This window comes from Pongo abelii, chromosome 1 (genome assembly GCF_028885655.2).
Source record: "Pongo abelii isolate AG06213 chromosome 1, NHGRI_mPonAbe1-v2.0_pri, whole genome shotgun sequence".
NCBI classification, from domain to species: Eukaryota; Metazoa; Chordata; class Mammalia; order Primates; family Hominidae; genus Pongo; species Pongo abelii.
In genome coordinates this window covers 151,098,152-151,117,511 of record NC_071985.2, presented here as the reverse complement: position 1 = coordinate 151,117,511, position 19,360 = coordinate 151,098,152, and the positions used below count along the sequence as shown (strand labels likewise).

General features: G+C 33.7%; 1 protein-coding gene across 50 annotated transcripts in view; it reads left to right on the top strand.

Moving 5' to 3' along the window:
• ADGRL2 (adhesion G protein-coupled receptor L2) overlaps positions 1-19,360 on the top strand; it is a 577,862-nt gene that overhangs the window by 447,050 nt on the left and 111,452 nt on the right. The gene's annotated exons all lie outside the window — the stretch shown is intronic.

The window sequence follows — 19,360 nt, the reverse complement described above, 5'->3', positions numbered from 1 at the left end:
TTCAAAAATAGATAATTTTAAAGAATAGATTAGACATATTGTTTTTACGTTATGGGTAAATTTCCCAGAAAAAGAAATTTAAAAAACACAACTGATTCATAATGAGCCAACCCCTTTTAGGGCGTAGCTCTTGCTACCCTTTTAATTTGTGGCCTATAAATTTTAGCCCCTATCAACTCTGACAGTTGCTAGGTACGTACTCTTTTCATTTAGCCAATAGCTCTGTATTGATATCTAATATTAAGATAACAAATAGATCTTGATTCAAAGCTAGTCTTACATAGCCTTGTTATATCTTAATAAGAGCAGGTACCATGACTTTGCCACTATATATGAATGAATGAATGAATGAAAGAAAAAATGAATTTCCCAGCAGATGACTATGTTAACAGAACATGAGTAAGCCCATTTTTTTGTTGCTGGATTTGTATTTTATAAACTCTAGGGAAAGAAGAATAATATTTAGTTTTTTGTAGTACTTTTACTCTTTTACCAAGCAAGTTTACTTACCACTTTCGCCTCTACCAGTGTCTCCCGTGCACCGAAATACATCTGATGCTGAGGAGATAATAACTGTTGGAGGAGTGAATAAGTGAATGATTCCTGCCCCATTCACACTATTGTAAACAAGAAAAGCTTTTTCAAAACCAAAATGTGTTTTGAAAAAACAAATTCCCCATAAAACCAAATACATAAGCATAATACTGGTTTCTAAGTACTAAGTCAAGAAAAATGAACAAACACTGGAAGGCTGAGAATATGATTTTTGGCATCATGTTTATACTTTTTCAAGGGAATATTCTGTATAGACTTTTTAAAGACAAGGGTTTTTAAAAATTTTATGGGGGTGTCTAACAGTACAGTGAAGTTAGATGATTTGTTTGTGATTAATAGCCAGTGCTAGCTGGTGTCAGATATGAATTAGAAACCTCGTTGTTTGGTTCCCATGCTGTTGATCTTTGCAGGATTGGTTGCCTTCTTACTTTGGGCCCTGTCATATATGAATTGAGGGTGGGCAACAGACAGCTCAGGTTCATCTTCATTACTGTCTTGCAAGCTTTTCAGGCACCCATACCACAGCCATTGTTGGAACTTGGTTGCTTGGTTGTGGCATTTCTCTGTTGCCTCCTAAATATTGCATAATATTGCCCAAGGAATGTCAGGCTTTATGATGGTCCCAGAAAGGATCCTTTTTCAGAAACAGAAAAAAACTCTCTAAAATAATGGTTGGCAATCTCTTTGCTCCACTATCCTACCCCACTAACTTGAGGACTCTTTGCCCTAAATAGCAGTGGCTCCCTCCTGTGATTATTCTTAAGTTGCTGAGAGTGGGTTGTAGTGAACTGATGAAAAGACGGCAGATGATGGGAAACCTTAGGATCTTGCTATTTAAATTCGATTTAGTATAAAGTGAGATTTAAGTGTTTTATGGCTAACTAAGGGGTGAACTCAAGAAACCAGGTATCGTATATTGAGAGCTAGCTACAGAATAAAAGAGCATGCTTTCTCACAAAGATAGGTAGTTGATTTGTACATATTTAGCTGCAGAAAGAAATTAAAGTCAATACATCTGACCTAAACTTACTGAATTATGTGTCACAAGTTTTACAACACCCTAGATAGACTAGACTCTTGTAATTCCTTAGTACCAAGAGTTGAATTAATCTGAAGAGCAGTAGATACTTTATTTTTCAACAATTTTAAGTGTTTACTGGAACAACATTAAAAATAATTACAATTTTCTGATATTAAGTGGTAATCTATTATGGAGGAAGAGCTAAAAATGCTAGAATTTAATTTTTCTTCACGGACACTAAAATTATGAAAACCATGTTAAATTTTTAGCATTTCAGGTATTTTAATTTTATACTTTATTATGGATATATTTAGCGTAGATATGGGCCAACAATCTTATGGCAACAGTCATAAGTGTTCTAGTAAGTTTCAGTATATTTCATGGCTTAATTCTGTATATCCATCTATTATAAGAGACTCGATGTGAGCCTCAGAATTGTCAAGCAAGAAGTTTTTTTTAAATGGGGAATTAAGTGCCAAGTCATGTGTCTGAAGTCAGCATATCAGTTGGCAAATACGTATATATTTAGTGAGGACCTATTTCTGATTTAGAAAAAAATTGAATGTAATTTCTACAACATTGAAACAGTGTCTAGAAGAATCCTTTCCCCACCCCCAAATAGCTGTTATTGACATGTCCAAAATATTGCACCTAAGAATGAATTGACCAATGACATATTAAGGATAAATTTTTTAAAAAATTAAGTGATTATTGCACTGTTTCTATTTAATTTGATAGCCTCATTTGTATCTGTTATATGAACATTTTAATCACCATAAATATATTTATAATGAAGTTGGAAAATGGGATTTCCCCACCTCCTTGGATTTGATTTTTCTATTTTGCTTTATTTCTAAAAGTTACGAAGCTGGGCATGGTGGCTCACACCTGTAATCCCAGCACTTTGGGAGGCTAAGGTGGGCAGATAACCTGAGGTCAGAAGTTTGAGAAAAGCCTGGCCAACATGTCGAAACCCCATTTCTACTAAAAAACAAACAAACAAAACAAAACAAACAAACAAAAAACAAAAATTAGCTGGGTGTCGTGGTGGGTGCCTGTAATCCCAGCTACTTCGGAGGCTGAGGCAGGAGAATCCCTTGCGCCCGCGATGCGGAGGTTGCAGTGAGCCAAAATCGCACCACTGTGCTCTAGCTTGGGCGATAGAACGAGGCTCTACCTCAAAAAAAAAAAAAGCCCCCCAAAACAAAAAAAAACTTACGGCTTCCAGTATATCACTTTGTAGGTAGCAGATTGTCTGTATATTTTGATGTCTCTACCCTTTTTCTCTATTCACTATTTAAACAAACAGGCTTTAGTCTTACAGAGACAAAGTTAGCAAAAGTACCCCATTGTTTTTCAGGTTTCTTCTACATTCCCAAAGCTGTAACCTCATTTTGTTTTTCTAAAATTTAATGTAGTTCTAACTGTTGACAAAGCTAGTTGTGACACTGGCCAACATTTTCTTTATTGAGAGTTGATGAATGACAGCCATGTCTTTAATCTCCAGTCAGACTCCTACTGATATAAAGATAAATGTGAAATATTAGAACTGGAACTATTTTAGCAGCTTTCACTACATTGAAGCTATTTTTTGTCACTTTCATTTGGGGATATGGAATGTTCACATAAATTCTCTTTTAAAGATGTTTAAGTTTTTAAAAAATATCCTCTTCACTTACCACCATAGATGAGGAGCCTACCTATCTAGAAAGAAAAATTGCCTCTGATTCTTAATTTATTATATTTTCTCATTTGAGATTAGTAGTTTCATTACTAGTTTTGAGCCGATGGTACACTTCTAAGAGATACGCAGGGAGTGAAGTGGCCTTTGTTAGTAACCTTTGCTGCTTGCCCTGCAGACAAGGAGAACTTAGGGAGACAATTCATCACCCTAAAGGGAAGCAGAGGAGAGGGCTTACATCACAATTGTCCATGAAATCTTGATCATTTTAAGCAGCATTGAAAATTTTGTTGGAAATGGTTTTATTAAAAATGTTCTGCATAATTGTGAAATTTAAAGAGAAAACAGTTTGTATCTTCTAAGTTAAGAAAGGTAAAAGTGACAGCAGTTTTGAAGAAGAAGGAATTGAGCATTTTCTGTGTGATGAAAACTTTTTGTGCCAACAGTCATAAAATAGGGATCTTACTTTCTCCATTAAATAGATTAGAAAAAGGGGGCTAAAAATGTTTTGGTAACTTACTGCCCAAGATCACATAACTGTTAAGTTAGAGCTGAGATTAAAATCCAACCTTCCTTTCTCAAGTCCATGGTTTATACTGTTAAGCCTTGATTCTCATAGCAGAATAGGAAAGAAATAACATTTCATGCTCTTTTCTTCTTTCTAAAACATGTTACATTTTTTCTTGCCTCTGGAACTCATTCCTAGGCTTGTCACATCACTGATTTTTTCGCATCCTTTAGGTCTTGGTTCTAATTAATGTCAACCCCAGAGAGGCTTTTCATAGCCATTATGTGGAAAGCACCTCCCAGTTACATCATCCTATTTATTTTCTCCTTAACAGTCTTAGTACCTGTAAATACTTTATTTTTATGTCTCTCCCGCTATAAACTCTATATATAAAGGATAGGGACCTGTCATTTTCCTTTTTGTTCAAAGTTTTGTTTCATAGAATAGTACTTGGCATATATTAGTATAGTAGGCAGCTATTGGTTCAATGGATGAATACAACTTTTTATATATTCTGGCGTCCTTTTAAGTAATAGAGATAAGTACTGTTTCCTCAAAGAATGTTTAAAAGAAATAATTAAAAATTTACCTTCAGTTTTAAATTTGAATTGTTACTGTGGCAGGCAAAAGTTATTTTAAAGAAATACGTTATATATAAATTTCCCTGAAAATTATTGGAAATTCTTATTGAAATGGTGTTTTACTGAGATGACATTTGTAGTTTTGTATCTTGTAAAATGCAAGATAATCTTTCATTATTCATATAGGATTCATTTCTGCAAGCATATCTTAATGATTCAGTTATTAACTTCATTGTATATCTTACCACAAAGAAACTAATCTCTAATTTGGGGTATATGGGGTTTTTTGGGGTGTGTGCATAAAATAGGTACTCTCTGGATCTTGTCCATAACATGCATAGGAATCTTAGGTGACTTTTAACAAACATTAAGCAAGGGTGAGCTCAAAGCACAGAATTTAAAGTGGCAAGTAAGTGCTTCATTACTGGAATATAAGTTATCTGTGATTACAAATAAATTGTACAGAGTTATAAAAATTGCATTATGTTTCTAGACACAAGAATTTGAGATCTACGTTATTTAAAATAGTGGTTACTTTTAAAACTGGGTAGTATAAAAAATCCTTACTAATGTTCTTAGTCATCTTACTTGCTTTTGGGTAATAAATTACTTTTACGATTAGTGTTTGATTACTAAAATCTTAGTGTTTTGAAATGTCTACTTTCCCAAAACTACAGCCAAAAAAGCCTGTATATAAAGTGCTTTGCTATACTGTTGAACAAGGTAGCATTGTTATTGAACCCCATGGGAAAAGAGGAGTGCTGTTTTGGGTGTCTATAAAAACGAACCAGACTTCTTCCCTGGAGTATTCTGACTGCTGTTGCTATGTGCTCATGGGCCTATGCCATGTGGCTCTTTTCAGATTTGTATCAGCAAGTCAGAAGTTAGGAGGCAGCTCTACTGATCCATGAGAGAAAAAACAATATTGAAGCTGATGAATGAGTTTTATATTTCTGTACTTGAGAATATTTAGTTAAATTACTGTGCAAAATAATGTCTGATTATCTGTAGGTTAATTCTTATCTACAAACATCAGATTTTTAAAAAGATGATTGTGAACTACTTTTGTTTACATGGAATTGCTAATACTAAGTACCTAAATGAAATAAATTTATAAAGGAGAACCAAATACTTCATTGCAAAGTCAAGAATAAGTAATATTCAAAAAAATTTTAGTTCATAAGATATTCTGTATTTGAGTGAATAATCAGGAGTTAACTTATCCATTTGTGAAGAACTTAGATTTTATTTCGTTTTCTGTTCTATTTTAGATTATTATCTCTTTATATCTTATGATAACTCTACCTTACAGTGTTAGTTGTTCTTAAAAATTTGGAGCTTATAGACTCTTTGGAGAATCTGACAAAAGCCGGGCAGCCCTCCCAGATAAATACGTAGGCCAATATGGACACAAATAATTATGCCATTGTAATCCACTTAATAAAAAAGCTCCACTTTGGGCAAGGCTGTGTGTGTGGGGGGTGTGTGTGTGTGTGTGTGTGTGTGTGTGTGATAAAAATTATTTTCATTTTACATTGAAGAGGTTTTATTGTTAAAATCCGTGCCACTGCTATGTGCTAGGCATTTCAGTAGGCAGTGCTAATACTGTTGAAACAAAACTACTCAAAGTTCTTGCCTCCATGGAACTTATACTTGGTTAAGATGTTGGGGAGACATGCATTGACTAAATTACAAATAGGGTATGTTCTACAAAGGTGGTTGCTTTGTACGGTGGCTACTTTCATTTTTGTCCTCCTCTTTTTCCATTTATTCCCCATAGCTTAGCAAAGTGAACTTTGTGAAATATAAATTGGACCACTTTTCCTATCAAAAACTCTCCAGTGGCCTCAGTAGACACACAACTCTAAGCAGTTTGGCCCTGGATCCTCTCTCCAGCTTGCCATGGAGCTACCCTTCAGTAAGCTCTCCTGGCTTCAGCCATACTGGTCTTATTTTACTTCCTCTAAATGTTTCAGTGTCTTTATACATCTACAGTTTCTTTGCCTAGGATCGTTGTCTCCTCCTCTTCTTATGATAACTTCTTTTTTAGAACGACATTTAATTTTTCCTATCTCAGAGAAGCTACCTGCCCAATTAAAACACCCTTCTCCCCTACAACATTCATACCTACAAAACTCTGTTAAGTTTGCTTCTTCATTAGTACTTACTACAAACATGAACCTGTTTATCTATTTTACATATTTTTTTGGGGGAAAGGTCCCTGTTATTTGTACTAGAATGTTGGCTCTATCTGGGCAGGAATACTGGTTTTGTTTTACTCAGCCACTTGCAGGTAGGATACTGTCCGTATTTAGTAACCAAAGATGCATTGGAATGTGTAATGTGGATATTCATACTGCATATAAAGTATATGCAGGGGATTTGAAAGGATGTTGTGAGAGCAGTAGAATCAATGATCAATATGTGGATTATCTTGCTACAGTAGAGATGGTGTGAAGAAAATAGTTTAGAGATGAAACATTGAAATCAGCCAGACTTGGAGATGGGAGAAGTGATGTCAAGGATTGCTTACTCTTCGATTTCTGGGTTGTGCAACCTGGATGAATGTTGATGTTGTTGACTGAGATAGAAGAGGACCAAATTATTGCTAAGATATACTTATAAATCACTTGGGTCCTTTTCGAGGTCTTTTTTTTTTCTTTCCTTTTCACCTTCGAAGTTTCTTTTTATCTATTTTCAAAGACTGTCAATAATATAAAAATTTAGACCTATTACCTGATCAAAGTTCTGATATTAAAAAACACGCTTAAAAAAAAGAGACTGGAAGGCCCTTGCTACATTACTTTAAACTACAGTATAAAGATACACAGATCAGTTTATTTTCTTAATGGAGGCTGTAATCTTGCTGTTCCTTTCTTCAGGAAATCCACTTAATGTTGGCCACCTGTTAGTATTAGATCACCATGTATAATGACTTCCAGCCATTGTAAACATAACTAAGTAGACACATAGAAACATCATGATAGGAAAGTACTGATATATGTTTATAGTTTGAATACTTTAGTCTCTTCACAGTTTATAAATAATTCCAGTTTCTCACTGTTCTGAAAATGAAAGGTGAATGTCAGTCACATTGATCATCAAAACTGTTGATTAAATGTATGTAAAAAATAAAATATAATTTGTGACTCAGAATTGAGTAATATACATTATATGTTCAGATGCATACTTTATTTAGGTAGACATGTTAAGTTTTTTTTAATTAAAATTTTTTAGATTTAAGTTGAGTCTTCAATGCGGTCAAGTGTAATTTTGAATACCTTTGTATTCACTTAAGTATTCAGATCTCTTTATGAGAACTTGTTAGCTATTTGATCTACATTGTAAAATGTATTTAATGTCTGTGCATCTTAAACATTAGTGCTATATATCATGTCAAAATTTAAAAAGTAGGAAATGCACATTTTCCTTACGAAACAACAACAACAAAATAACACTTAAAGACTTAACTTGTTACAACCAATTATTCAGGTTAAGTTTGTACCTATTAGCATATGTATCTGCAGATAAAACTTATACATTTTCATGAGAGTTTTTACAAAAGGAGAATAAAGTGTCATTATTTTTTTATAATTTTTTTGATAATCTAACTTTTGTTGAAATAGATGATTTGCAAAGAAAACAAAACACCTTTTATTTACTCCTAATTACATAAATTGAAATACCTGATTCCCTAAATTTTATTTCCCACATCTACAGTCCCAAGAATGACCAGTGATCCTCCTCTGTTCATACATTTAAGTGTTCTAAAATAAAAACTAAATACTCCTGTTGATTCTTTCTTGAAGCATTTTGATATATGGGAACAGAATATGAAACTTAATAAGGTCACACTTGAAATTGCAAGGATCAATTTTAAAATAAAACCAAGGTAGATATGGAAACTTTTAGTCAGTTTCACATTAAAACTTCACATTTTGAGTAATACCCATAGTGATAATCTAAGTTTGACATAATTGAAAATGACGGGCCTAGGAAGTTATTTTCAAAATACAGGAATATAAACTACATTTAGATTGTCAGAACTGAAAATGAAATTATTTTTTGCAGACAGAAAGTATTATGAAACTACCAAGCTTTTGTTTTTTATTGGCACTGATAGTGTTGAAATAAAAATGAATTTTACCTGTATTTTATTCATTTACGTGTTAACATAGTTAAAATAACCAAAAACATATTTATTTTTCATGGTTCTCTATTTTTCTGTTCATGAAAATTTTAGTGTTTATAGTGGTTGGTATTATTTGTATAAAACTACTTTTTGAAAACTTTGTACTCTTTACCTAAAGCGTTTGTAGATGTTAATCTTTCCTTTTTTTTTTGAAGACTGTTTTTTTTTTCTTTTTTTTATTATTATACTTTAAGTTCTAGGGTACATGTGCACAACGTGCAGGTTTGTTACATATGTATACATGTGCCTCCCCCCACCCCACTACAGGCCCTGGTGTGTGATGTTCCCCATCCTGTGTTCAAGTGTTTTCACTGTTCAATTCCCACCTATGAGTGAGAACATGCGGTGTTTGGTTTTCTGTCCTTGCGACAGTTTGCTGAGAATGATGGTTTCCAGCTTCGTCCATGTCCCTACAAAGGACATGAACTCATCCTTTTTTATGGCTGCATAGTATTCCATGGTGTATATGTGCCACCTTTTCTTAATCCAGCCTATCATTGATGGACATTTGGATTGGTTCCAAGTCTTTGCTATAGTGAATAGTGCTGCAATAAACATATGTATGCATGTGTCTTTATAGCAGCATGATTTATCATCCTTTGGGTGTATACCCAGTAATGGGATGGCTGGGTCAAACGGTATTTCTAGTTCTAGATCCTTGAGGAGTCGCCACACTGACTTCCACAATGGTTGAACTAGTTTACATTTCAACTAGTTTACATTGACTAGTTCAATGGTGAACTAGTCCCACCAGCAGTGTAAAAGTGTTCCTATTTCTCCACATCCTCTCCAGCACCTGTTGTTTCCTGACTTTATAATGATCTCCATTCTAACAGGTGTGAGATGGTATCTCATTATGGTTTTGATTTGCATTTTGTGATGGCCAGTGATGATGAGCATTTTTTCATGTGTCTTTTGGTTGCATAAATGTCTTCTTTTGAGAAGTGTCTGTTCATATCCTTTGCCCACTTTTTGATGGGGTTGTTTGATTTTTTTGTTGTAAAATTAAGTTCTTTGTAGATTCTGGATATTAGCCCTTTGTCAGATGGGTAGATTGCAAAAATTTTCTCCCATTTTGTAGGTTGCTTGTTCACTCTGATGGTAGTTTCTTTTGCAGTGCAGAAGCTCTTTAGTTTAATGAGATCCCATTTGTCAATTTTGGCTTTTGTTGCTATTGCTTTTGGTGTTTTAGACATGAAGTCATTGCCCATGCCTATGTCCCGAATGGTATTGCCTAGGTTTTCTTCTAGAGTTTTTATGGTTTTAGGTCTAACATTTAAGTCTTTAATCCATCTTGAATTAATTTTTGTATAAGGTGTAAGGAAAGGGATCCACTTTCAGCTTTCTCCATATGGCTAGCCAGTTTTCCCAGCACCATTTATTAAATAGGGAATCTTTTCCCCATTTCTTGTTTTTGTCAGGTTTGTCAAAGATCAGATGGTTGTAGATGTGTGGTATTATTTCTGAGGGCTCTGTTCTGTTCCATTGATCTACATCTCTGTTTTGGTACCAGTACCATGCTGTTTTGGTTACTGTAGCCTTGTAGTGTAGTTTGAAGTTAGGTAGCGTGATGCCTCCAGCTTTGTTCTTTTGGCTTTGGATTGAAGACAGTGTTTTAATTGTCTAGTCAAATGGTAAACATAAGTGACTACATTATTGCTGGAAGATGAAAAATAAAACTATACTTTCCAGTTCACATATTTCAACAGGTGATACCTCATTTCTCATTGATTTTAGGTATTGTCACTAGATAAATTAATCTGTCTGATAACCAGAGAGATTAATCAAGTGTTGGTGCTTATTGGACTTTTGTGTTTCAGTTTGGCTGTTGCAGTACTCACATGTCAGACTAAGTAGAAGGAGGCATATGCCCTTGGAAATTATTTTAATTATTTTAAATCATTTTTTCTAAAAAGTCATTGCCAAGAGAGGACACTTAGCTATACATATCTACATGGATATTTTTCTGGATTTTTAAGGACTAGTACATAAACAATATAATCATGATTTTCCTATTGTGAGGGTGTTAATGTCTGTTAGTTTTCATCAGTGTAAAGGAAAGCTAAAAAGTTTGTTGTGTGCAAAAATAAGTAAAGTTAAATATGAATATCAGAAGCACTTATGATTTCTTACTGGCTTATTTTTTTCAGCTATATCAGCTTAAATAATGCTTAACTCTATGAAGAACATGGATTAAAATGAGCAAATTTATAGTATGAAATCACTATATAGAATGTAGATTAAAATGAAAATGAAGTTAAAGCTCACATTTGTTTTTAATTCAGGCTCTTGACATGTAAAGGCATTTTAAGCCACCTATCTATTTCCAAGATGGTATAGACCACCTGCTGTTAACATGCTTTAAGGAAAATGGAGAGATGTAAAAGAGTTTTGGTGATTTCTCTGCTTTGAATATAAATGAAACTGAAAATCTTCTGTCCTGTACTCTTAATAGTGAATTACTAGAGTGTTTAAATCTTTGTGTGAAAGTGAAGGCTGTCATAAAAGATAACCATTAGCCTCTTTTTATTTTTTTGCTATGTGAATATTTGTTAGCATTGGATAATCTGAATATAGTTTAGTTATAATACTTATTTCTTTGTGTCTCTAAATTTGGTACTTTGTAAATGTGCTTTGACAGTAAAGAGGTAATTCTGATTGAAATGTAAAAAACCCATTTTACTTGAACATTATAAATGATAGACCACAGTGTATGGCTAAGAATTACAGAAAATGGAGTAGCCCTTACAAGGTATATAGCATCAACCCAGCTAAGGTAATCAGAACAGTTTTAGAATTGAAATTCCTTCCACATGAGACAAGAACTGGTAAAATTTGCTGATCGTGTTAGATGGCGGGAGGCTGGAAATTATTTGAAAACTTGGATAGTATATTCTATGAATATTATCATAATCTTTGAATAGAGAATGAGGTCAATTAAGGTGTGATCACTTGATTCTTAGTCCTACTTCACATATGGAAATATCTAATTCTTACCAACGAACACATCCAAAGTGCCAAAGTTGCTGAAAAGAATTTATTTTAGTTAAGCATTAATAAAGTATTGAAATTTACTATTGACTCATATTCCTTCTGGTGGTTGCATATCAAGATGAAAAATGTACAAAGCTCTCCAATTGTATATGTAGGTAAAAAAGATGGAGTGTGATAAATATTTGTCAGTAACTATTTAACTCCAGATTTCTATGTCATGTTTAGGGAGTTTTATCCTAAAAATGTGTAAAGAGTTTCTTAGATCTTTTCCCACTCATAAACTTTCAAAATCACAAAATCATGATTTGTTTTGGTTGGGTAGCTACTCCAACATTCTTTTTTCACATTCTTCCCTGGCATTGAAAACTTGCCATTTCAGTCTTCACGGTTCCCTTTGGAAACAACTTAATTGTGTGAAATTGTCATAATGTAGCTTTAAGCCCTTCTGAAGATCATAGGTCAAGCTGAAAATTAAAGGGGACCCTTGCTTTATAGTGTCAGTTGTACCTTTTGGAACCTTGGCGGAATATTGATTAAACATTTTAGCAATAAGTTTCAGATTGATTTATATATTGTGTAAAATTTATCAAAAGTAACAACATCTGATGGAATTATGAAGTTGATGGGATTATGAAGGTACCTAGAGGTACCTGCCTCTTTTCCTCTTAATGAAATTAGTCATAAATTAAATTGTTATTGAAACTTAAAACCAAGATAAAGCTGAGTGTATCCTTGAGTTTTTCTGAAATGTTTCTCCACTTGCTTTCTTCCTGATCTGAATTTTCTTTCTTTCTTTCTGTCTTGTTTTGTCTTGTCTTGTCTTGTCCTGTCCTGTCCTGTCCTGTCCTGTCCTGTCCTGTCCTGTCCTATCCTGTCTTGTTTGTCTTGTCCTGTCCTGTCCTGTCTTGCCTCTTCGTTTTTCTTCTCTTCTCTTTCTTTTCTTCTTTTTTTTATTTTTCTGAGATGGAGTCTTGCTCTGTACCCCAGGCTAGAGTACAGTGGCACCATCTCAGCTCACTGCAACCTCTGCCTCCTGGGTTCAAGTGATTCTCCTGCTTCAACCTCTCTAGTAGCTGTGATTACAGGTACACACCACTGTGCCTGGCTAATTTTTGCATTTTTATTAGAGATGGGGGTCTCACCACATTGGCCAGGCTGGTCTCAAACTTCTGGTCTTAGGTGATCCACCCACCTCAGCCTCCCAATATGTTGGGATTACCGGTATGAACCATCGTACCTGACCTTCTTTTTTAAGTTTTAATTTGCTTTTGCTGCCAGAGGAAAAATGGCTGGGTTGCCTGTGTCTTAAACTCTTAACTTCTATAGGCCGCACACTCTTTCTCCCCAAAATCCCTGCAGCAAGTGACCTTGTCAAACAAAAGTGTGGAATAATGGGAGGCAGCCCAGTGATGGTGGGTCATTTATAAGTAGCTGTTTGCTACTGTCAGAACAAAGGCAAATCAAAGTTGCATTAAAGGGATATGACAGAGTGAACAACTGCCGGCCCACTTCCCTAATAATACTTGTCTTCTAGTGTTGGATTGAAAACTGAGTGGCTGGAGTAGTTATTTGTATGGGTTTGGGATGAAAAATATATAGGGAAATAAAGATCTATTTCTGTCATTTAACAAAATACAGAATTTAGGAAGCAAAATTTGATTAAAGCAGCTGTATAATGCTTTTGAGTGACAGAAACATTATGAGTATGTTATGTTTTATTACACTGTTAATAGCATTGTTCATTGTTACATAGGATTTTTAACTATGATATATTTGAATCTGTTTAATATTGCACCATATTGTGACCAGATTCTTGATGTACTTGTGTAAATTTGGAACAACAGTTAAATCTTACTCTTTAAAATACTAGTTAAGTGTAGCACTCTTCTTACATGTCCATAATGGAAAAACACTTGCCTTTTATTTGTAGCTTGATATGTAGTCTGTCCTTTTGTTATTGTTTTTGGAGGGGGCTTAGGGTTTATGTGTGACTTAGGTGCTGCTGTGAAATGGAGAGCATCACCTATATCTGGCATTTGCATTTTTGTAATATTGTTTTCAAAATGTTCCAGAGAGGTACATTTGCTTCCACCCTGTCTCTCTAATGCACAGTTAACAGTATGTCCTTCACTTGAACTTTCTCCCTTATAAATCAATTATGCATTTGCTATAGTAGTTCAGCTTTTTAAAGTGCATAAGGAGAATACTGTATAAAAAGTGCTTGTAAAACAAGTCTTTTTCTAAGAGTCTAGACCTTGAGAATTATCATGTTTTTGTTTTTCAATAAATGGTTAAGGTATTGTAAAAAGTTGGACATTTTACCAAAGTTAACCATATTTGAGCTAATTTTTAGAATATTTTTTAAAGAGTTAAGTTATCAGTGCTTTCCACGTAAGACTTTATATGAAATAAATACATTAAGAATGTAGAGTTTTTGATGCCTGGTCAAAAGTGGAATTAAGGTTGGTTTTATTATATGCTTTGAATGTGTTTCTGAAATATTTTTTGAAGCGGATACTTGTAAGTTAAATACCTTTTATCATTTATTTTTATCATAATTTTTTATATACTCTGTCATGAAATAATATTTAAGAATCCCAACATTTGCTTTTACGGTATATCTTTACATTGTAATCTGTAGTATTTTAATTTCCTATAAACCTCTTAATAATACTATTATAATTAGTATTATATGTATAAATATACACATATTTGTGTATATTATGTGTATAAATATACACATAATATACACATATGTATAAATATACACATATGTGTATATTTGTATGTATATTTGTATGTATATATATATTATATATATATACAAATATATACATATGTGTATATTTGTATGTATATTTATATGTATATTTATATATTGTATACTACATTGTAATCTGTAGTATTTTAATTTCCTATAAACCTCTTAATAATACTGTTATAATTAGTATTATATGTATAAATATACACACATTTGTGTATATTATGTGTATAATATGTGTATGTTAGGTGTATAGACACATATATACATAATATACACATAAATAATATGTGTATAAATATACACATATGTGTATAAATAGACACATAATATACACATATTATGTGTATAAATATACACATATATGTATAATATGTGACCTTTTACACTCATTCATATGTGCTATAAAATTACTTTTTCCTTTGATTCTATTAAATCCTTTCAGACCACTAGAGAAATCCCTGATTTGTACTTAACAGAGCTTTTCATGTATTAACAAGTAGAGTTACCTGGCTGTCAATAAGTACTTGTTTAACTAGAGTGACTAAGTTAAAGACTTGTAGTAGTTAGAAAGGACTTTCTGAAGCTAATAATCCAACACCCTAATTTGTGACTTGAGGGATCAGATGCAGAGTAGTTCAAGACTTGATGTTTTTGTTCAGGGTAAGGTAGTAATTTAGTGACAGAATCCAGGTAACTCAAATCCTCAGACTAGAGAAAAATTATTAAGATTTCTTGACATTTATTGTTATTCCCTACCTTTAGCTTTTACACAGCTAAATCTACTTGTGGAAGTTCAGCTTCAAAAAGTTTTAGCCATAGTTTCAAAGCTGTGGACTGTGGCTGAGGTTTATTCACAACCTTGGTTTTCTAATGTAGTGGAATTCAAAGTAGATCAAATTCCTTCCCTGAGCCGGGATTCTCTGAGTGCTGCTCTTAACCACTCCTGCCCAACCGTTCATTCTACAATATTGAGCCTTAACTCCTATTCCTGTCTCCCTGGCCATCCTTTTTAATAGTTTTGTATTAAATTGTCCATCAATTAACAACATTTTGTTTTAATAGATATTCTCACTTCAAGGTGGCATAAAGTAGTATATATTTCTCAGGATTGACTTTCCCACTTAAGAGTATTTGCCTTCATCTCTGTGCATTAAAATTTATTGCTGCAATTGACATGACTAAGGTGGCATAACATAGTGCTGTGAGCATAATCTAGAGCTAGTCTGAATAAGTCTGAATCATAGCTCTTCTGTTCATGACCTTGGGCCACTTACCCTCTCTGTGCTTTGTTTTACATATCTTTAAAATGAGAATTAAAATATTACTATTAGGAGGATTAAAGTAATTATAATATTATTCATAAAGTATTGAGAATCTTGCCTGATATATATAGTAAGATGCTACATCAGTGTTAAATCATAGAAGGAGCCAGTAAATTGTTTCAGTATTTTAATGTGTGTGTACTTGAGGTTCTGGAGATATTCCAAGAACAACACACATTCCTAGTTTGACCTGAATGAACCAGGAATATTTAAATATGTAGCATTTATTTTTAGAGCCACATTTTACTGAAACTAAACCTAGGAACAATACGTGGCTTTTTTTGGGGAGGAGGGGTGGTTGTTGTTTGCTTTAAGAACCTTGCTTTGTTAAAAAAATAAAAATAAAAGCTCTTGATATTTTTGGGAAGGCAAGTTAGACATAGACCTTAAAAGAAACCTAGCTACTGCCATTTATAGGTAGTTATATGGATACCTTACCTTTAGAAGTTATTGAGTGTGACTTATCTGCTTAATAGCGATTAAATCCGTTTAAAATGTTTACCAGGTGTTAATCATAAGTCAGGGTTGACATAGCCAGTTAAATCTTATTTGAAAGAAAGAAAAATCTCTGTAAATCATGTTTACAGATTTTTTAAAAACTGGCCAGCAATGTTTATTATAAAAATCCATAATTTTCCATTTGTTTGCTATATTAGAATACTATGCAGTTGTAATGAATAAGCATTTATAGTTTCTGCTCCTAAAAATTGGACTACAGTTTCGTGAGTTTAGTCTCATGTGGTAAGCTTGCCAAGAGATTCAGGGAAGCCACAGCTTTCCAAGTATGCAAATCTCTTATGTTCAAAGCACTTCCCTCAGGCACAAGAAGACTATTTCAGTGGCATGCTTTGCTCTTTTCCCTTAACATATCTAACATGAAGAAGTTTCTCATTAGGTACCCAGCTTATGTACTTACTGTAGGATCCACATTATATATACAGGGAAATTACCCATAATTAAGATCAGATATCTATTTATTAATTGATTTGACATTCTTGTAATAATTTATTGGTAAATAAGTATCTCTTAACTCATTGAATGTAGATGGCATATATTTTTGGAAAATGTTTCAAAATACATGAAAAAAAATAGCAACCTGAGAAATTTAAGTTACTGTGTTTACATTTTTGAAATTACATGTTTGGAAGGTATTTATGATGGGGACAGCCTATCTATGTTTGAATAGATGTTGAAGAAATTATATGAGAAGAATTGACAGAAAGTTTTATTTTTAATTGTTTGCTTTGTAATATATTTCTTTGGTGACTTTAAAAAGTAGATTTCAGAAGATTTATTTATACTATCAATGCATGTTTTAAAATTATTCTGTTTGAGTTGTAAATAATTAATGAAAAAGGCATTTTATGTGGCACTGAATCAATCTGTTAGTTTCAGTTGTTCACCCTGGATTTCTTTCATTTAGTCGTCTTCTTCTTACCGCAAAGGAGGACATTTATTCATTACTTTGCCCAAATAATACTAACACACTAGCAGATGGTCACTTTCCAACTGGTTTGTCTTCAGAAAAGAAATTAAAATATTATAGTGCCAGAGAGAGATGTTGCAATGTGTCCTTTTCAAATTAACAGGTCATTCTTTTCAACTGTTTTGTAACTGTAAAATAGCTCAATGTCACATAAAAGGCTAAAAGCTAGAGTAAATGGTGTCATGGGAAATATGAAATAAACACAGTGTAATGGTTTATAGTCTTGTCTTGAACACACTAGGAATATTTCTTTTCTAAAAAGACACAAATTATATGCTACGGTAGTATTTTGGTTGTACTGGATTCTAGTTTAATTAGTTCATATCAAAAGTTAGCATTTGTTTTAAAACGTGTATACATTCTGAAAGAAGATACTTCCCCCAAAACTTTTAAAAATACCTTGAATATATTCTTAAACAAATATGTTAGCCTAGCAAACTATGAAATGAAAACCAAATATGAAAATAATGTATCTTCTTCCTTTACCCCTTTAATGAATGATCTGTAACTCTGATAAAAAGATTAGCTTAGAGATTATTGAATTATTTTAATACTAGGACCAGACTGAAAGTAGCATTGTACATTTAGAAATGCAACATATAAATGAGTAGAATTGGAGCCCCACATGATTGGGAAATAAGCTGGAGAAACTGAAGTATGCTTAAAACACAGAGTAATTAGCGAGCAAGCTCAGGGGAAAAAAATCTAAGAATATTTAGAAGTAGTGTTTGAAGAACTAGAATCATCACAGTTTAAATTATTTGTTTTGACCTTTCTCTGCCACTGAATTGCTATGTATCTTTGGGCAGTCACTTAGATCATTTCCCCAACTAGAACATTAGCAAGTTGGCTTAGACAACTCTTAAGTCCTTTTTTTTAAAGTGTTATAGCTATTTGGTTGGTGATGAATTACTTAACCCAGAATTAAAAAAAAAAACAAAAAACTTAAAATGCATTTGCCTAAGTGAGCCAGGTAGATTTATAATGAGAAAGAAGGAAGTTTTTATAATATTATTTATTCTTCTTCTGAAAAAAATCAAGTGATAATAGAAACCCAAATACAAAATAACTGAATTCAATTTGCATTTCTCCTAATTACTAGCACTGTGAACAAAAACAGGTCGTTTAAATATGTTGTATGGGCTTGGCGCGGTGGCTCACACCTGTAATCCTAGCACTTTGGGAGGCCGAGGCAGGCTGATCACTTGAGGCCAGGAGTCCTGAGGCCAGGAGTTTGAGACCAGCCTGGCCAATGTGGTGAAACCCTGTCTCTATTAAAATTACAAAAATTAGCCTGGCTTGTTGGCACGCACCTGTAATCCCTGCTACTCAGGTGGCTGAGGCATGAGAATCACTTGAATCCGGGAGGTGGAGGTTGCAGTGAGCCAAGATCTTGCCACTGTGCTCCAATCTAGGCAACAGAGTGAGACATTGTATCTAAATAAATAAATAAATAAATAAATAAGTTGTATTTTGGATCTGCATCCGAACAATGGAAATTATAATTTTTCTGGTTGTCTCACTGTGTCTAAAGCGATGTCCTACTGTGTTGCCTTTTTCAAAGAGTGATCATTTGACTATTCCTATAAGAGCCCTTATTGGAATGCTTTCTAGCATATTATTTGCCTCAGATACTCCATCTGTCTGGGGAGTTATTTCTTAAATAGTTGGACATTTTCTGTCTTTTTAAGGGTAAAATATATGAGACAGCCTTTTCTAATTTGTACAGAGATGAAAAATTAAGTCAGCTTTAATTTCTTTCTTAACTGAGAGTTTTTCTTAGAAAGTAATTTTAAGATATTGATGCAGGTTATTTTCCTCCTTAGCTTAACAAGGTTCAGGTTCTTGTCTCAGTACCAGGAAGAAGTAGGCATGCGGACACTTGAAGAGTGAGTGGTGTAGATTTTATTAAGCGAAAGGAAAGCTCTCAGCAAAGAGAGGGGTCTTGAAACCAGGTTGCCGGGTTCTCCCTTTACAGTTGAATTCAAGGGCTTCTATATCTGCTGATGGGGCTGGGTTTTCTATTTGTATAAGACATGAATTTCTTCTCCCTCCCACCGTCCCTGCCATCCTTCCAGTGCGCACGCAGGCCCTTAGTCTGAGCCATTCCACATTGCTTTATTTCCCTTACTGTGCATGTGTTAAGGGACAGAATTTTTCACCACGGGCATGTTTAGGCAGGCCCCCTGTGCACAATGACATTGGTGGGTTGGAGGTTGTCCTGGGACCCTTCCCTATCTGCCTAGGCATTTGGCT